Source organism: Cavia porcellus, unplaced genomic scaffold, assembly GCF_034190915.1.
Source record: "Cavia porcellus strain 051 isolate PalLab524CR breed Dunkin Hartley unplaced genomic scaffold, mCavPor4.1 scaffold_25, whole genome shotgun sequence".
NCBI lineage: Eukaryota > Metazoa > Chordata > Mammalia > Rodentia > Caviidae > Cavia > Cavia porcellus.
In genome coordinates, this window is record NW_026947508.1 from 54932958 (window position 1) to 54954586 (window position 21629).

General features: G+C 36.6%; 1 pseudogene; it reads right to left on the minus strand.

The window, feature by feature from the left end:
* Positions 1 to 9269: 9269 nt before the first annotated feature.
* On the minus strand, positions 9270 to 11453 carry LOC100726627 (pyridoxal-dependent decarboxylase domain-containing protein 1-like; annotated as a pseudogene).
* Between the last annotated feature and the right edge of the window lie 10176 nt (positions 11454 to 21629).

The following is a 21629-nucleotide window of genomic DNA, read 5'->3' on the forward strand; positions in this document are numbered from 1 at the left end:
CTTCAAGGACTTTTCTCTTAAGTGGCATATTGCATTTCAAATACTAATATATATTTCATTTTACTTTAGCAAAATTTGATAAATTCTATAAAATCTATATGAAGGAATACGATTATATTTAAAGTCATATTTCACTGTTCAACTATGTTTCAAGAAATTTTCATTGAGAAGAGTATATATTTGATGCCCACTCAGAGTAGTCAAAATCATAAATTGAGCCTGTATTTCAGTGATTTTTTTCCATTAGGTCTACTAAAATATTTATAGTACGTCCATAAACTTCCAAAACTGATTCTAGGAGAAAAAAAAGAAGACTAAAGTAAGTTGGACACAATACCTGCTATGCTCTGTTCTAGGAGTGACAGAAAAGCACTCCAGAACATATTATTTTGAAAAGATTGATGCGATGGTTGCCTCCATCCCTCTTTCCAGGCTCTCCCTCCCTTCTACACACACACACACACACACACACACACACACACACACACACACATACACATACACACATCCTGTTGATTCTGTTTCTCAGAAGAACCCTCATACTGATAGTTGGAAGAATTGTTGACTATACTCAGGCAATAATCCAGTGGAAGTTTTTTGCAGTTGATAAGTGGTAAATCCTAGGTCCTACTCAAGTATTTGTATAATGTCATAATTCAAGACTTTAAGAAAGGGCAGACATGAGGGATAGTGTCTTGGTTTTCACATTGTGACATTTTAGGTTAGATCTCTTTTAGAAGTTTGGTGATTTATTACAAAAAATATTCTGAAGGTTAGGTATACTTTCGCTATGATATAGCCATGCCTCAGAGTTTGAACTTGTCGTCTCTATGTATCTGAGAAGAAACCCCTTAAACAAGACTTATGGTTGTTCTGTATAAATTAATCTTTAATAATTTTCCATGATCTCAATAAATTATCTTACAATTTTCTCATATATCTGATTGGATGTAAAATGATAAAGAGACATATAGCTATTTCTGTGTTTTCAATATAAAAATGTCATTCATTGAAAATGAATAATACATAGAGAAAATAAATCAGTCAGATTATCAAAGCAAATCTTCCAAAATGAATGTGAATCCTTAATAGTAATTTTTACTTTGTTCATCACTTTTTGTCTTCCAGTTCCACAGACATATTTTTCTTGTTTTTTTGACTTCATCTTGTAATAATGTAAGAATTTACCTAGCTTTTGTGTATAACCTATATACAAATGTGTATAAATTATTTATTATAAAGATTTTATACTTGTTGCATTCAAATTTATACATTGCAGATTCAGATACATGCACATAATTTTTGGACATAATGATCACAAACATAGTACTAGGGTATATTGCAGTTGTTGATAAATGTAACAAATAATAAAAACTACCTTTAGCTTTTTAAATTTTAATACAGTTGTACTTAATAATGCAACATCAGTAAAATATTTGTTATACAACACTTCTCTTTCTTGACTCTGTATTTTACCATAGCTTGATAGTACACTTTGTCTTGATCATAAACTGCATTATATTCAGTTGAAGACACTAGAAACAAAGAAAAACTCGACATCCACCTCCCCATTCCAGCTGCACCAAGGTCCTAACTGAATCCCAGCCTTCCTAATACTAATGAACAGATTTTCATATCAATTTTTCCTGATATAGATATACTATTTTTCTTATTTCAGCTAGGCCTTGGAAACTGGGATCCATATTTTTATCAGGCCATTCTTTAATTTATTTGTGAAAAAGCCCAAAATAGTACATTAAACAATGTAAGCACACCTTAAAACTCAGCTTCAATAAAAATATGTAAATTCTTATAACCACAGAGAAATTACATAATCTCCCTCAACTGTAAAATGGTATATAATATATTGTAAAAATATGTTCCTGATTTCCAACAAATAATGCATGAAAAGTTTCTAGTTTTTGGCTAACAGTTTAACACAATTTTTTATTTTTTATTTCACATCTATGCCAAGCAAGGTTTAGGACTGGCAAATCAGATATAAAGAAAAGTACATCTCTTCAAATAGAAGATTCTCTTCAAATATACAAATATAATTCCACAAACACACACAAAATGTCATGAAACAGAAGTGGAAGAGCAGTAACTACAGAACACAGGAGATAATTGCTAAGACGAATATTATTATCACTGGTAGTAATGATAACTAAATTTGATTTTGCTTTACTTTTCTATACATTAACCCTAAGAAGAGCACTCTTATCTGCATAATATTTAATGCAGTTATTGCAAGTAAAACTCAACACTAATGAGAATCCTCTTTCAGAGATATCAAAAACCTCCCTTATATCATGGAAAGAAGAGGTACTGAAAAGTGTTTTTAAAAGTAAATTGACTGATACTGCCCAATGTAACTGAAATTTTTCATTGTTTTTAATCTATAGAAAGATTTAAGCAGACATCCAGAGTTCACCATCATAGGGCAACAGAAGCACATTTGCAACTCTCATTTATGAAAAAGACAAAAATCAAAACATGACCTTTCCACATTTCAGTTGGTGTAAAATAAGTACAATTATCTGTATATGTCTATGGGAAATGCAGCTGTGATCCTTTGCTGTTATGCTCTGTGAGCTTTCAGAAAGCTCTGATAGTAAGATTCAGTCAACAAGGGACCTCTCCTGAAGTGACAGAGATTTGTTTGCTTCTTCTAAGAGGCAAACTAACAGAACTATCCTGTGCCTCTAATCAGGCTGCCCAAATCCACCAAGTCTTTTTTCTACCAAACAACATAATGCAGGTTCATTTAAGTGACAGACATTTTCATTTTATTTTACAAGTGATTACAGTGCAAGCATTTGTAAGTACAGGAAGACAGACAACATGAAATAAAACAAGATACATTGAGAAGTTTCCCAGTGCCTAAAATATAGGGAGCTCTGAAATCCAGTTGGTAACATTCTGATTACTGTCTTTCTCTATATTATCATGATTGTCTTTCTAGTCTTTTTAGCACACTTTGAAAACACTGCAGGAGGATGCGTTTTCTGGTGTTATGGTTGAGCACCATCAATTTAAATAGAAACAGTGCATAGAAAACCAATTTGAAATAATTCTCCTTTCCCCACTGTAGCCGTGATTATAAAATTTTCATTACTTATGACTTATATTTTTCATATTTTACCCTCATAATTGATTATCAAAATATTACATCTTTCCTCAGTATAAGGGAACAATTTTAAGGGTCCGTCTCATGTCAGTGAAGTCCCTGTGTACTTACTAAGTGATGGTTTTCTCTACTGGGTGACAGTAAGAAGAGCAGACATAAAGACCCACCTGTATCTGCTTCTCAGTGAAGACTCAGTCTCTGTCCTCAGGCTTGAAATTAATAGACTCACATACAGCTTTTTGATAGACAGCAATAGAGCCAGAGACACAGGTGTGGGGTTCACTGGACTGGAGTTAACAAAGGGCTGGAGCACAAGCTGACTATGGAATGCTCTATGATCTTGGAGACCCAATGCACAGAACACATAATTAGCCAAATTTCTCCATGTCATCCCTGTCTCTAAGGGCTTCCAAACATTAGCCAAAAAAGGACATTAAAGGAATATGAGTCCACAAGTGGTTTTGGTTTTTTCATCTACCTGACTAAAACTAGCTTGTTCCAATCACTATGTCATTTCCACACAATTTTTAAATAGTGATTTACTTTTACTTCATATTTGAAGTAAAATATATACAAATGAATGACATTTTAATCATGACAAATGTACTCTTTAATGACTTTAATATTGTTGTGTGTGTCAACATCATTTAGCTTTGGGAACTTTTCATTCTACAAACCCAAAATTTATATTCAACTTTGTTTACTTTTCATCCTCCCAGAATTACACTACAAAATTAAAACCATGAAGTTGTAACCCTACTATAACCAAAAAGGCTAGAAATGCAGAGATTTCACTATTCTTTTACGTCTCCCCAGTTTACTTATATTTACTTTGTCACTCAGTTTGTAAAGAGATTCAACACAGGTGTGACCATAGTATATATCTCTGTGCTGCCACAATGTAAAGATTACTTCCTTTGTTTGATGGATCTCTAAGTATTTCAATTTTTGGTGTTACTATGAAAGGGATTGATTCCGTAATTTCTTTCTCAGTGAATCTGTTGTGTACAAGAATGATGTTGACTTCTAAGTGTTGGCTTTTACCAGCTACTTTACTGATATGTTTATTAAATCTAGAAGTCTTTTGGTGAAATTTTTAGGGTCTTCTGTATAAAGAATCACATCATCTTCAAATAATGATAATTTAACTTTTTCCTTTCCTATCCTTATTCACTTTATTTCTCATATCTCGATGCTATGGCCAGTCTGTAGAATATATTGAATGGGAGTGGTGATAGTGGACATACTTGACTTTTTCCTGATTTTACAGTGAACACTTTCAGCTATTGACCATATAATATGATGTTTGCTGTTTGTTTGTCATAAATGATTTTTATCAGATTGAGACACTGGATTGACCATCCAATGGGATGGTTCAAGATGTGCAAACATTTAAATGTAATATAACATATAAATAGAGCAAAGGACAAAAATCAAATGGCCATCTCAATAGATGCAGAAAAATATTTGACGAAGTCTAATACCCATTCATGATTAAAAACAACCTTACAGAACTTTGGAAATAGATGGTCAATCCAATGGGATTATTTGAATTCCCTTACATTTACTTAAACATATCTTATGGGCTAATATATGGTCTATTTTGGAGAGTATCCCATGTGCAGCTGTGAAGAATGTGTACTCTGGTGTTGTGGGGTGGAACCCTCTGTAGACACCTATTAAGTCCATTTGTATACAGGTTTGGTTAAGTTCTGATATTTATTTGATTTTTGTCTGGTTGATTTATCTGTGACAACAGAATGCTAATGTTCCCCATTACAATTGTGTTACATCTTATTTGATACTTTGTGTACATTAAAATTTGACTTTTTTCTTCTTTCCTTTCAACCCCACTTCCCTTCCTTATTTACAAAAGTTTTGTTTTCATTTTTCCTTCTTTCTCATTTTTCCTCACTTCCTTTTTCCCAATCAGACACATGTGAAAATATCTTATTTTTCTGATGTAAGAAAATGAAAGTATAAATAAGGACCAAAATTTGTAAAAGATATTGTGAAATAAGAAGAAAATATTCAAATGACAAGGGAAAGTATTATACCATTTTGAAATTTTTTTTAGTAAGTCTAAGGATCTTCTGGTGGAAATTTTAGGTGGTCTTTGTAAACAGCCATGTCCTGTGAAAGTTGGTATACTTTCTGGCTTCTACTTTCTACTTCCTGTCTTTTTAAATTTCTTCCTTTACTTGACTCATTTGCTCAACATTTCATGTGAACTGTTTTCCTATAATCTCTTTGTATATTAGTACAATTTCAGTACATAATGTTTACATTCATTGGGTGTTTTTGGCATAATGACATAAAAGCCAGGAGTAGTATTCCCAATATTGTAATCAGACATTTCAAATTGTTCTTACAGAACTATGAGGAACTCAAATTTCTTAAATAATAAATCAAATAACAATAAAAATGTTTCTATGAAACATTTTCAAGTTATTTTTTACAAGTAAGTGATAATAATTACAGGTGATACTAGTGCAACATTTCTAAATGCCTGCATGAATCAATAGCAGCATTTCTGTACACTGATTTGGGGAAAGGCCATCAAAAACTGATATGTAGACATTCTAAAGAAATTGGTCTCAGAATACCAGCCTAGGGGGATATTTTGACATATCTTCAGGTAAAAATAATGATAGCTATGACTGGGACACACTTATATAATCAATTTTCAAGTTTTAAAACTGGACAAATGGGCTGGGGATTCAGCTCAGCAGCATAAGCACTTACCTTACAAGGATGCAGTCACAAGTACCAAAAATAAAAATAAAAATAAACTAAAAAACAAATGGCCCGTCCTTGGCCAGCTCCGGGAATCTTGGGCCTGCCTGCACCTGCAATTCTGGAAACTGAGTGGCCTGAGGTGAGTGTCCCCACACCATCCCGAGTCCCAGGAGTTTAAGACCATTGCTCTTACTCGCCAAGGAACATCACAGTTTCCTGCCACACTCAACTGGCTCAGCAGGTCTTTGGCCTGCCTGCTCCACCTGCAGTGACCCTATCTCAATCTGGGGAACTAGGCAGCCAGAATATGAGAAGCTAAGGGCATAGAAGAGAATTTCCAACAGTCCCAGGGGAAGACTTGGAATAACACATGAAACATGGAAATTTAGGAAAATGACAAAAAAAAGAACAAAATACAATCTCAAACCTCTAGCCCATCCTAAGAAATCTTAGGAGCTATGTACACAGAAGAAAATATATGCCCTACACCTGAAATACCTGAAATAATAGCAACAGAAATAAAGAAGCAACTACAGGAACCTTTAAAGGAATTCAAACTAGAAATAATCTCCCAAGTAAAAGAAGAAATGATAAAAGAACTGAAAGTGATGCTGAACATACCTAAAGTTAAAAAATTGGAGGAACTAAAGAAGATAGAATCTTTGGATAAACAATATAAGAAACAAACAAGTACATAAAACAGATGCAGAAATATATAGGAAATGAAAAATTCCCTTGAAAGTTGTAAAAATTGCCTCAATGAAAGTGAAGATAGAATTTCAGACCTTGAAGACAAGATTTCAGCTAGTGATCAGAAAAGGAAAGATCTTTTAAAAATAACAAGGAATCAGGAAATAATTCAACAGCTGCAAGATGAAGCAAAGAAAAACAACATAAAATTGATAGGGATAAATGAAAAAGAAGGGGACAACATAAAGGATGTCAAGAGGATATTTAGAGAAGTAATAGCTGAAAATTTCCCAAACATGAGAATGGAAAGTGACTTCAGGATCAGTGAAACATATAGAACTCCAAATAGCCACAACCAAAATAAAACTACACACAGACATATAATAAGCACCATTCCAGAAATCCAACATAACAATAGAATATTAAAAGCTGCCAGAGAGAAACGACTGATGACTTATAAAGGAAAAACTATCAGAGTCACAGCAGACTTCTCAGCACAACCAATAAAGTCAAGAAGAGCATGGAGTGAAGTATTTCAGATCCTAAAGGAAAATGATTTCCAACCTAGACTGATGTACCCTGCAAAACTGTTCTTCAAAATGGATAGAGAAATAAGATACTTCCATGACAAAGAACAGCTGAAGAACTTCATGATCACCAAGACAAGCCTGCATAGAATACTGAAAGACAGTTTAGATATACTTAGGAAAAAAACCACTAAGCAAAGCAGACAATTAAACAGAACAGAAAGATAAAGATGCAACAGCAGAAGATAACATGTCAACAGTTATAATCATTAATGTAAATGGTCTCAATGCACCAATGAAAAAAAAAACAGACTGGCAGAATGGACCAAGAAACAAAATCCAATCATATGCTGTTTACAAGAAATCTATTTAACCCAAAGGGATACTCACAGACTGAAAGTCAAAGGATGGAAAACAATACTTCATGCAACAGGAACCCCCCAAAAAAGCAGGGGTAGCTATTATGTTTGCAGACAATGTGACCTTCAAGAATGATCAGAAGAGATAAAGATCATCACATACTGATTAGGGGAAAACTTTAAGAGGAAGAGATAACAATCTTAAATATATATGCACCAAAAACCAGAGCACCCAGTTATATAAAGCAAGTACTAATAGAAATTTAAAAAAACAAATTAACAACAACACAATTATAACAGGAGACCTTAACACACCATTGACACCAAGAGACACATCAACCAGACAGAAAATCAGCAAAGAAATAACAGAACTGAATCACAACTGTGAACAAATGGACTTGATAGACATATACAGAGTGCTCCATCCAACAACATCAGAATACACATACTTCTCAGCAGTACATGGGACATTCTCTAAAATAGACCATATACTAGCCCACAGAACATATTTAAATAAATGTAAAAGAGTTGAAATTATCCCATGCATGTTATATCGGATCATAGCACTGTAAGATTAGAAATTAATGATTAAAGAAATTTCAAAAATCCCCAAAACACATGGAAACTGAATAATACAATCTTGAGCAATCAGTGGGTCACAAGGAAAATTAAAGAAGAAATTAAACAATACCTACAAGTAAACAAATATACAAATACATCTTACTGGAATCTGTGGGATGCAATGAAAGCTGTCCTCACAGGAAAATTTATTGCACTGAGTTCCCACATCGGGAAAACAGAACAAATACAAATAAATAACCTGATGTTACACCTCAAACATCTAGAAAAAAGAAGAGCAAGTCAAGCCTAAAGCCAAAAGAAGGGAGGAAATTATAAAAATCAGAGCAGAAATTAATGCAGTCGAGACTAAGAAAACAATCCAAAAAATCAATGAATCAAAGAGTTGGTTCTTTGAAAGAATAAAAAAAATTGATAAGCCCCTGGTTCTCTGCTCCTGTCCCTCACTTTGCTTTGCTCCCCATCCCTAAATATATTCAGACAGTCTGACTCAGTTTCCTTCCTTGCTGGCTGTTGGAGTCTTTGCTGACTGTGCAGCTGCAACTCTCCATTCCCACAGGAGCCCATGCAGTGAGTACAAATTTCTGCCTTCCCTCCTGTCACTGCAGATACGTCTGGTTTTTGAATAAAGGAGACACTATAGCTTGGCAAAGATAAAACAGGAGCAGACGCTGCCCCATATTTACATACCCAACATTCAGAAGATTCCTTGGGCTCAGCCTTGCCCTTCACTGACAAAGTCCTACAACATAAAACAACACAAAATGATCCCTTTCTAGCTGCCCCAGCCAAGAAGCTTAGGCCCTGTGCTCAGCTGATGGGGGTTGGCCCCATGCATAGAAATCTCAGTGCCCCACCCGTTCTTGGAAGCTACTTGAGAGGAAGAAGGGAGGGGGCTTTTTACTCACCTGAGCTTCAAGAGTTAGGACAAAAGGGCCACATCATTCCATAGTGGCTAAAGAAGGCTTGTGGGGACAATAGTTGTTCTGCATACACATAAAATAACTGACTGTCCCTCTGGAAACTCCAGCTTTCAGGCATAGATTTGTGCAAATATCCCAGTTCATTTCTATGGGAGGAACATGTGGCACACTTCACGCGTTCAGTATAACTTCTTCCCTGATGCAATAGTCAGTATGGTCTCAAACAAAGCAGTGATTCTATCTTGCGCTCTCTGGCTATTGTGCCTGGGGCTGTCACCCTGTTCTGGATGTCTCAGTCAGCTGGCCTGGGAGGCAGGACCCCCTAGAGGTGCTCTGTGCTGTGGGCCTCTGGGGTGCTTTGCTCTGGCCCACTGAATGTGACCTTGGGTATTTCTAAGTCTTCCACATGACTGACTAAGCTGCTCTCATTTCCTGCATCTGATCCCTTAGGGACCTTTAAAAAGACTTCTGGCCTGGAAATCTCTGTTTAGTGCAGGTAGCTGGGGGCATTGGAGGCAGGGTCACCCCTATACGTTGCACTTTGTACACATATGTGTGTTCTGTGGCCTACAGAGAGCCCACTGTTAAGTTAAATCTTCTTCTCTGTTGTGAAGTTTGCACTGGAGAAAACCAGCTCAGCGTGGTCCTACCACAGGGATCTACTGCAACACCGTGTCTTCCAGAAGTTGCTCCTCATTTGTCTTCTGCAGCCCAATCTGACCTTCCTGAGTTCCTTTCCAGATGACTGTCATGTCTTCCAGAAGCCTTGAGTTTTCTTCAGTTTCCTGAGGAACATAAATGTAGCTCTTCATACTATTGTATTCAGGGCTCATTTTAAATGTGAGGCCAGATTCCAGCACATTTCACTTTTTCAGGAACTCAGCACAGATTCTTTCTGCCTCTGGATCTGATTTCAAACTGCTGTTATCAGTGTTTGCATGTTCCTGACAACCAGTTACAAGAAGTCCCTACTGTCTCCCACTTGGATTCTTTTCAAAGATGCAGAATTTGGGTCAGCATAGGAAATCTTCCTTGGATGCAGGTTTTAAACTGATCCACACCCTCTCATGTTTCTAACTCTGCTGCCATTATCCAAGGGCTTAACCACACACAGATGCCCTCAACTTCCAGATCCACCATGGTGAAGCAAGTCACAGGCACCAGTTGCTTCAACTGCTTTCCTGGCCAGGAATTCAGAGCATTGCAGGAAAGTCTCTCCCAGAGGACTATGGGGGGACACCATGCTGGCACTGGGACTGCTTTTAACTCTGAATCTGAGTTTGATAATTCCTGGCAAAATCTGAATTGCACTACTGGAGAACTGAGCTCATCCTCCACCAAAATTTTGGTTCAATTTCTTAAAATGCCTTGCAACCATTGACCAAGTTGACAGGCAAGCTTTATCCCCTCCACAACCACATGGGTCTCAAGTATTGGAAAGACAACCACAGAGGAGGACACAGAATTTGTATGCTGACTTCCTCGAACATCAACTCGTGACCAGCAACTAATGTTAAGGTAGGATTATCACATTCATCCAGGGACACCACAGAACAGTGGACATAACCAGGCATTGGCCAGGAGTCAAGGCCGTCATGCTGTAACATTTAATTGCAGCTGTAACTGATAAGGAGACATAAGCTAGGGCAAATATTGCCAGATCCACACCCTTCATGCATTCTTTCAGACTGCAGCCTTGTACCTGACTACTACAGCTCCACACAGCATCTACAATGAGCAGCAAGGGCAGTCTCCCTTGTTCTGTGTCATGTTTTAGTCAGTTTCCCCGTGAAGGCAACATCCATCTGATATTGTAGTCCAAACACAGTGTCTCAGGGTACATGACTCAAACACAGAAAGACAAATGGAGCTGAACATTGAGTACAAAGCTGAGTGCAAAGCTGAGTACAAAGGTACTGAGTACCAAGCTGAGTACAAGGGTGCGGAGTACCAAGCTGAGTATAAGTGTGCTGATTACAAAGCTCAGTAAAAAGTAGTGGCCCAGTCCACATCTCACAGCAGCACTAAGATGCATAACAGGCTTTTTGTTATATAACACATTGAATCCATTTATTATAAAGTCTTCATATCAAGAATGAATGGCCAGCCCACAGATCCTAGTAAGTCCTCCTTTTTCTTCCTCATAGAAATCAGCACAGCCATTTCGATACCAGAAAATTCTGCATAAAATTCTGCAGTAGGAAACATCTGAAAGAATCCTAGTTGTGAGCTTTCTTAGCCTCTCTTTGTCCAGAGTTGAGTTATAAGCTCCTAACCCTACAAAGCCATGTGAACTCTTGCTCCAGTATTCCAGATGGGTTCTCTGGGGCTCCTCACCATCATCTCTGGGGTTCAGACTCTGAACTAACTGCAGGATGCTTACCATATCTCACCCACTGCCTGGAGAGGCCCTGGGATATTCTCTGATGGAAGCTTCTTTTCTCTGTCCTATTCTTCTCTGACTATCCTCTGGCACCTTTACTGCCTTCTTCAAATTTTTCCCAATTTTAGTTTATGTAGGGTCAGCTCTCTCCTCCAGGTACCCTGAAGGGCTGAAGCATGGATCCCAGGGTGGTCTGGGGTTACTTCCACTTCCCATTCCAGACCAATATCTTTCTTTCAATTAGCAGAGACCAACTAAAATATCTAGTAAGAGAATAGATGTCATTCACAGTTGTAACAGAAGCTATTAGCTAATCCACAAACCTATGACAATATGTGTCCAGGATATTTTTAAATTTCAGTGAAATGTACTTAAGAAGGCTTTTGGCAATATTCTTCTATGAGAAGACCTAATCTTGAAAGTTTGGGGGCTGGGGATTTAGCTCAGTGGCATAAGTACCTGCCTTGCAAGCAGGCGGTTGTGAGTTTGATCCTCGGTACCGATAAAAATGAAAAAGACAAAAAAAAAAAAAAAAAAAAAAAAGTTCGTGATTTTTCTTTTTAAAATATTTAAATACAAGAAATTGCAATTAAAATTCAAGCAAGTGGTTTCAACTCAATAAGTAGTTCCAAAACTCCGTTTGGAAAAATAAAAGCAGTATTGAAGATAATATTTTTTAAACCTGTATTGCAAATTCTGATAATAGAGGTCAAAGCAGCCACTTATGTACATGGTCATTTAATATAGAACTGATGTAACATTTCAGTAGGAAAAGGAAATTTATTAAGTTATGTTTATCTCCTGAGGGAAGTTACGTGTGTATAACATCAAAATAAAATAAAGCTAAGTTAAATATCTAAAGACACATAAACTGCAACATTAGCAAATGTATTGAGTTAAGACTTACTTTTAAACATTTTTATGATTATGACTAAGGAAGCTTTTTAAAGAAGAAACACAAGATCAGGCAGTCAGAAAGGAGCATGTTGTAACCCAAGAAATTGAGGGGAAGAAAAGCTGAACTTAAGAGGTGATCTGAGGGGAAGTACTTATGAAAGAATAATTTTAAAAATTCTAGAAATTGCCTGCAATTTAACAGGAAAAGCTAAAATAATTTTGATAAATGGCAGAATAAATGCAAACATTCAATCTGAATGGACCATAAATAAATTGGCCTATTTACATTTTTATCTTATTTTTAATTGCATGTTTGTATTACAGAAGGTGATACTTGTTTGAGCATATTGATCCATTGCTCACTTGAAATAATTTACCTTCTTTCTTTTTGCTTACCTTCATATGAACCCCTTTGTTATTTCCTTTTTATTTTTCCTTTATTCATTTATTTATGCATGTTTTGGATTTCTCATTAAAGGAAGTAAGAGAATTAATTTTGTGTCTGGCTTGTTTTCTTTTTTTAAAATAATGACTTTATTTTGTTAAAATTTGCATACTATGCAATTTAAAAGCTAAAAGTGTATGACCCATTATACTTTATCTTATAGACAGAGTTGTATAACCCTGACCACAATGAAATTTAGGTAATTTTTGTTATCTCAAGACAAAATACTCTACACGCTAGTTATCATCTCCCCAAGTTCTCTCATCTAAATTAGAAAATCATAGGCTCATTTTCCTCAGCTTTATGATTGCAATTTCTAACTATCCATTTCCCTGCAAATGAAACAACCCTGGAAATGAAATATTCACCGCTTATAGCTAAAATATATAATTTTGTACAAATACCACATTTTCCTCATCTGCTCATCTATCCATACATCCACGCTGTTGCCACACCTTTCCTATTTTGAAGTAGGATGCCATAAACTGCAAGGCTATACATGTATCATTCTATGATGATGTATTTATATCTTTTGAGAATACACTTGGGAGAGAGATGGCTGGGCCAATTGGAATTTCTACTGTGAGTTCCAGATGAGTGTTCAGACTGCTTCTAATAGTTTAAATTATCACCAACATTGCAGCACTGTTCCCCTTTCCCACACACACCTATCTGCATGCTGCCAGCCTTCATTGTTTTTGTGTTTGTGCTATCAATAACTGCCACTGATACTGGGGTAAACTGGAATCTCAAAGCCACTTTGAGGACCTTCTTTCAAATCGGGAAACTCAGCTGGCAGCTGGGGTGAGTCCTGTGCTCCATCCTGAGCCCCAGGAGACTTTCACATCATCTCTCCCAGTGTTTAAGGACCTGCACAGATCCAGTCACACTAGACTAGCCTTGAGAGGATTTTCAGACTGACTAAATTACACCCAGCAACCTCCTTCAATCAGGAGAGCTGAGAGCAGGTGAAGTGAGTTCCAGGGTATTGGCTTTACCTGGGGAGAGGTTTAGCCCATTATCCACATTTGTTAGGCACCTCCCCAGCTACCTGGAACACTGAAGGTGGCACAGGAGGGCCTGAGGGCCTGAATGGACCACACTCAGCAACCTCCATTCAGTACCAGGAGCCCAGGGCATAGGAAACAATTTCCAACAGGCCAGGGGAAGCCATGGAACAACACTTGAAACACAGAAATATAGGAAAATGACAAAATGAAAGACCAAAATGCAATCTCAAATCTCAAGCCCATCTGAAGAAAGCCTAGGAGCCAAGTAAATAGAAGAAAAAATATGCCATACACCTGAAATACTTGTAGTAATAGCAACTGAAATAAAGAAGCCACTCCAGGAAGCTTTAAAGGAATTCACACTCAAAATAATCTCCCAGGTAAAAGAAGAAATGATAAAAGTAATGACAGAGATGCTGAAAACATTTAAAAAGACACAGTTAAAAATTAGAGGAATAAAACAAAAGGCTAGAATCCCTGGATGAACAATTTAAGAAACAAACAGAATACATGAAGCAGATGCAAAGAAATATACAGTAAATCAAAAATTCCATTAAAAGTTGTCAAAACTGTCTCAATAAAAGTGAAGATAGAATTTTGGACCTCGAAGACAAAATGGCAGCTAGTGAACAGGTAAGGAAAGATCTTTTAAAAATAAGAAGGAATCAGGAAATAACAATTCAACAGATGCAAGATGATGCAAAGAAAACGTAAGATTGATAGGGATAAATGGGAAAGAAGGGCACAATACAAATGATATCAAGAGTCTATTTACAAAATTAATAGCCAAGAATTTCCCAAACATGAGAATGGAAACTCACATTACAGTTAGTAAAGCATATAGAATTCCAAATAGCCATAAATAAAATAAAATTACACCCAGACATCTAATAATCATCATTCCAGAAATCCAATATAAGAATAGAATACTAAAAGCTGTCAGAGAGAAAATACAAATCACCTAGAAAGGAAAACCTATCAGAATTACAGCAGACTTCTGACCACAAACAATGAAGTCAAGAAGAGCATGAAGTGAAGTATTTCAGACGCTAAAGGAAAAAGGTTTCCAACCTAGACTGATGCACCCTGAAAAACTGTCTTTAAAATGGATGGAGAAATAAGATACTTGCATGACAAAGAACAGCTAAAGAACTTCATGAACACCAAGGCAACCCTGCAAAGAATGCCTAAAGACAGTCTAGAAACACTAAGGAAAAAACCAGTAAGCAAGGTAGACAATTAAACAGAATGGAAAGATAAAAATGCAACAGCAGAAAGATAACATGTCAGCAATAAACCAATATATAACAATTATAACCATTAATGTAAATGGTCTCAATTCACCAATGAAAAGAAACAGACCGGCAGAATGGATCAAGAAAGAACATCCAACCATATGCTGTCTGCAAGAAACCCATCTAACACAAAAGGAAACACAGACTGAAAGTCAAAGGATGGAAAACAATACTTCATGCAACAGGAACTGAAAGAAAGTGGGGGTGGCTATTATGCTTCCAGATAAGGTGAATTTCAAGATTGATTCTAAGATATAAAAAGGTCACTACATACTGGCTAGGAGAAAACTTCAAGAGGAAGAGATAACAATCATATATATATCAAGTTCTGGAGCACCCAGTTATACAAAGCAAGCATTAATAGAAATTAAAAACAAAATTAGCAACAACACATTATAACAGAAGACCTTAAAACATCATTGACACCAAGGGACACATCAACCAGACAGAAAATCAGCAAAGAAATAACAGAACTGATTCACACTTGTGAACAAATGTACTTGATAGACATATACAGAGTGCTTCATCCAACAACATCAGAATATATTCTTCTCAGCAACACATGGGACATTTTCTAAATTAGACCATATACTGGCTCACAGAATATATATAAATAAATGTAAAAGATTTGAAATTATCCTATGCATATTATCGGATCATAACACTGTGAAATTAGAAATTAATGATTAAAGAAATTGCAAAAATCCCCAAAACACATGGAAACTGAATAATACACTCTTGAGCAATCAGTGGGTCACAGGGAAAATTACAGAAATTAAACAATACCTACAAGAAAACAAATATACAAATACAACTTACTAGAGGGGGAGAACATGGCAGACAGACAACAGCAACTACTGAAGGCTCTCTGAAAGGCTCGGCTCAGAGGCCAGGAATGATGCGGACTAAGGAGATACGAACCAGTAGAGATATGCTCTGCTGACTCAGGAACGAACTGGGCTGAGAGAATCCAACTTAGAATACAGTCCTGGTGCTAAAATAGGAACAGAAAAGTCTCGGTGTGGAGGCTCGACCCCGCGCCATTGGAAACCGCGATTTGGATTTCCCGCCGCCCGGCGGCTGGCTGCCTCCACAGCGGCTCGGCAAGGAGAGACGCGCCGAGCTCTGGGAACGGGAGTCTGCGAACGGAATCGGAAACAGGACGGACAAGGAGGCGTACATGAAAACTGACTGGTGGCGAGGTGAGAGAGAAACTACCCCCTACCACAGTTTGACTCCAGCGGAGGTTTTTCTGGGCTCAGGCAGTCCTGTAAGAGCAGGGCGCGGTGGCAACTCCAGCCACACATTCCCCTCTTGGACGGGATTGGTGAAAAGTGCCTGGCCTGGGTGACGCTGCTGGCGGACTCCCTAGGCTGGCCTAATCCAGATCCCAGAGCCTGACGGTGGCCCGGAGGAGCGACCGACTCCCGCGTAGGCTGCCTCCTCCGCAACTCCCTGGGGCGCAGCGGTGGGCGGGAACAACTAGCCAGCGCAATTTGATCAGGCTGTGGCTGACAGGCAGGGAAGCCGGGCCTCCTTTGTAAGATTGCATTTTATAAGGAACAGAAAATATGGGGAAGGGAAGCAACAAAAAAGGCTCCTCGGCCCCCAATCCTGAGAATCAGGCAATAGTGGACACCGCATCAATATACATTCAGCGCCATATAGAGAGCCTCATAGACCAATTCAGGAATGAAGTTATCAATGACCTGAAGCTAGAAGTATGCAGAATAGTTAGAGAAATGCTAAGCACCGCCCAGGAAAAAGCAGATGGTGGGATGGAAGAACAGAAAAAGAGGGGAGAATTGTTTGATAGAGAAAACAGAGAAAGCATTGAGTATGTGAAGCAGGTTCAAAGGGACTATCAAGAAATTAAGAAGTCTATCCAAGACTGGCATAACAGCTTGAAAGAAACTAAGGACAGACTATCTGAACTGGAGGGCAGACTTGAAACATGGGAGAATGAAATGAAAAACTTCTTAAAAATAACAAATAAACAAACAGCAATAATACAAAGACAAGAAGATGATAAGAGGAGCCATAACTTAAGGATTAAGAACATAAAAGAAGAAGTAGGGACACAAACAAGTGAACTACAAAAGCTACTCACAGAAATAATCCAGGAGAATTTTCCCAATTTAGCAAAAGGTAAATATACTCAGATGTATGAGGCATACAGGACCCCAGCTACCTACAACCCTAACAGAGAAACACCCAGGCATATAATAATAAAAATTCCAGAAATTCAATACAAGAACAGAATACTAAAAGCTGTAAGAGACAAGAAACAGATCACTTACAAGGGAATACCCATCAGAATTACAGCAGATTTCTCTTCACAAACCATCAAATCACGAAGAGCATGGGGAGAAATAATTCAAGCTTTGAAAGATAATAATCTCCAGCCAAGATTGAGATATCCTGCACAACTGTCCCTGGAAATTGATGGAAAAACGAGGTGCTTCCAGGATAAAGAGGAACTGGGGGAATTTGCAACCACCAATTCAACCCTACAGAAAGTATTGTAGGATATTCTAAAAAAAGAAAAATACAAAGAACCCAGAAATAGTGGCGGGGAGGCCACAACGAATGGAACAGAGAACAAAATGAAGAAGACAAACTGACAGCTACTGACAGAAAAAGAGCTCAACAGAAATGAGACAGAGAAGATTGGATGATAGGAACAGCTTTTTTTGGAGAAAATGACATCTTAATAGGTAATGCTGATTTAGGACCATCTTGTTTTGAAGTCTCATCTAGCTTTTGTTCTTCTGTCTCCAAAGGTCTAAACAGGTTGTATCTTATTGGATTTTGTTATGTACGATAGTATAAGCAAAAACCTTTTAAAGACAAGGAGATTATACAGAGACCATTGTTCATTTTCTGTTAGTTGATTCTAAATACTCTATAATGCTGTCATTCTCTTAAATGGTTTTACATTGTTTTGATATGCTTAATGCTACAGTGTATGAAGTTGTACTCAAGGACTTCAGGGAGGGAGTCAATATGGTAACTATTTTTGGGTCAGGATTATCTGGTGGTGAAACACTATCCTGCTTAAATGGTTATGTTTTGATCTGCCCTGTTTCGCTGTTATGCCCTCTTTTTTCTCAATCTCCACTCCATTATTTACATTTTTATCTTTATCCATTTAATTAAAGGGAAAATATAGCAGGATATAATATAGTAACCCACTTTGACTTTCTATTATCTCGATTTGAAGCCCTGTATTACTCTCACCATCTTGTTTTTGACTGAGGTTCCTCTATTCTGTTTTGCTGGATAGTATCAGGTTCGAAAGTTTAGGCATCAGCTGAGAAGATAATGAGATTCATTATAACGCCCATTCTCGTTGACTTTTATCTACTTTTGAAGACCTACAATATCTCCAATGTTTTGGTTTTGTCGGTTTTATTCTTTACGGTTTTGTTCAATTGTATTACAACTATTGATATAGGCAATTCTATTAGAAATAGCGGGAGGCATTATGGTAACCATTGTTGATCACCTTGTATTATGTTTTTATATTATCTATTATATCCACCCTTTTGACTTGACCAATTCTGTTCTGTTATGTCACATTTGGTTTTACTCTCTTCCAAAAAAGCAATAAGAACCGTGGGAGCAATGAAACCCAAAATGTGTAATAGTCACTGTACAAAAGAGAGGAAAAGAAAGTGCTCTAAACTATATAACTGCATGTATATTTAAATGTATAAGATAGAAAATGATATCACAGAGTTTTATTGGATCATTGAACAGAACTGTTTGCAGTAACATTGTTGGAATGTCCACTCTACAAGCTTTAATTTTGTGACTTGAACAATTATTTCTAAGATGGCAATTTGTAATCCATTAACTAGTGATTTCCTACTGCGCATTTTTTTCTTCTGTAAATCTGTATAACTTGTACCCCTTCACTGTTTTTTTTTCTTTTCTTTTCTCCTTAAATAAAAAAAAAAACAACTTAATGGAATCTGTGGAATGCAATGAAAGCTGTCCGCAGAGGAAAATTTATTGCACTGAATTTCCACATCAGGAAAACAGAATGAATACAAATAAATAACCTGAAGCTACACCTCAAGAAAAAAGAAGAGCAAGTCAAGCCCAAAGCCAAAAGAAGGGAGGAAATTATAAAAATCAGAGCAGAAATTAATGCAGTAGAGACTAAGAAAACAATCCAAAGAATCAATGAATCAAAAAAGTTCTTTAAAAGAATAAATAAAATTGATAAGTGCCTAGTCAACTTTATTTTAAAAAAGGAAAGAAAAAGCTCAGATTCATGCAATAAGAAATGAAAAATGCAAAATCACTACAGACTCTGTAGAATTAAGGAAAATCATCAACACCTATTTCAAATACCTCTACTCTCATAAGTTTGCTAACACAGAAGAAATGTACAGAATCCTAGAAACATATGAAGTACCAAAACTGGGTCAATAATATATAAAACTGCTGAATAACCCAATTTCTATGAATGAAATTCATAATGTAATTAAGTCCTTACCTATAAAGAAGAGCCCAGGCCCAGATGGATTCACTGCAGAACTCTGCAAGAAGTACAAAGAAGACTTAATGCCAGCACTCCTCAAACTCTAATGAAATTGAAAGGGAAGCATTTCTGCCTAAGTCACTCCTGGAAGCAAATATTACTCTAATACCAAAATCTGAAAAAGTTCCAACTAAAAAAGAGAACTACAGGCCAGTCTCCCTAATGAACACAGATGCAAATTCCTCAATAAAATATTGGCAAACAGGATGCAGCAAATCATCAAGATTATACAGCACGACCAAGTGAGATTCATCCCAGGCATGCAATGATGATTCAACATATGTAAATCAATAAATGTAATCCACCATATCAATAAAGCCAAAAGTAAGAATCACATGATAATTTTTATAGATGCAGAAAAAGCTTTTGAAAAGATCCAACTTTCATTCATGATAAGAACCTTATAGACAATTGGAATAGATGGCCTTTACCTCAACATCATAACGGCCATCTGTGACAAACCAACAGCCAGCATCATATCAAATGGCCAAAAATGGAAGGTCTTTACCTTAAAATCAGGCACAAGACAAAGTTGTCCTTTATCACCACTTCTATTCAACATAGTACTGGAAATACTAGCCAGAGCAATAAGACAAGAGAGAGAAATAAAAGGGGTTAAAATAGGAAAAGAGGAAGTTAAATTATCATGATTTGTGGATGACATGATACTCTACATAGAAGACCCCCAAAACTCCACTGTAAGACTCCTAGATACAGTAAATAAATTCAGAAATGTAGCTGGATTCAAAATCAATACTCAAAAATCAATAGCATTTCTGTACACTAACAACAAAATCACTGAGAAAGAAAGAAAGAAATCTTCCCACTAGCATCGAAAAAAATGAAATACTTAGTAATTATTCTCATGAAAGAAGTAAAAGATCTATATAGGGAAAATTATAATACCCTGAAAAAAATTTAACAGGATCTCAGAAAATGAAAAGATATTCCTTGTTCATGAATAGGAAGAATAAATATTGTAAAAATGGCCATTCTCCCAAAACTGTTATACAGATTCAAAGCAATCCCAATGAAAATACCATCAACATACATCATAGATCTAGAGAAATCACTCCTAAAATTCATCTGGAACCAGAAGAGACCTAGAATAGCTAAGGCAATTCTAAGCAGCAAAGGCAAGACAAGAGGCATCCCAATCCCTGACTTGAAGTTATGCTACAAAGCAAGTGTAATCAAATCAACATGGTACTGGAATAAAAATAGATATGAAGATCAGTGGAATAGATTGATACAACCACAACTATCAACACACTCAACCACCTTATCTTTGATAAAGGGACCAAACATGTTCACTAGAAGAATGACAGTCTCTTTAATAAATGGTGTTGGAAAAACTGGCTCTCCACATGCTGAAAACTAAAACTAGATCCATGCACAGACACTTTAGAACCAAAATCTTATTGTATTATTTCTTTTGGATAATGACCAATGTGAATGTATACAAATATATATCAATGTGATTGTATGCCAATGTGAATATATACCAATGTCTTTTAAAAGGCTTTGGAAATTATTGGAGTCTGTGATCACTAAACAAGAACTGGTTAAAAATGTTACCAGAAAGTTACTTTCTTATTTATCAGTCAGAGTTCTGTCCAGTAATCCTTACTTAAGAGGCCTTGTTATTATTCCAATAATATAATTTTCCTCTTCTAACTAAAAAGACTTTCAAATTCATGATAAATAACATATTACACTTAAATACCCAATCTTTGTGTCATTTTCACCAGCCAGCTTCCAAGTTGAAAGCATGATTTATAAATTCAAAACCTGAATTAATTTTTGATCAAACAATCCAAAAATGGAAAAAGAGAAAAATTGAATTCAAAACAAAATAGCCATCACAGAGCAGACCAATTGACAAATATAGATAAATGATCTGTACAGATTAAAACATAGAAACAAGCACACAGCTTGTCAGGGTCTGTTACAACTCTTAAGTTTTTCAGGGTCTGTTTATGTATTCATACCACACCCCTTTGGTAAGCCAGCTCACCTCCTATACCCCATAATTTCAGGACATTTCTAGGGTTCCATGCCACTTGGGCACTCTTGTATGGGCACTTGTGCTTTTTGCTC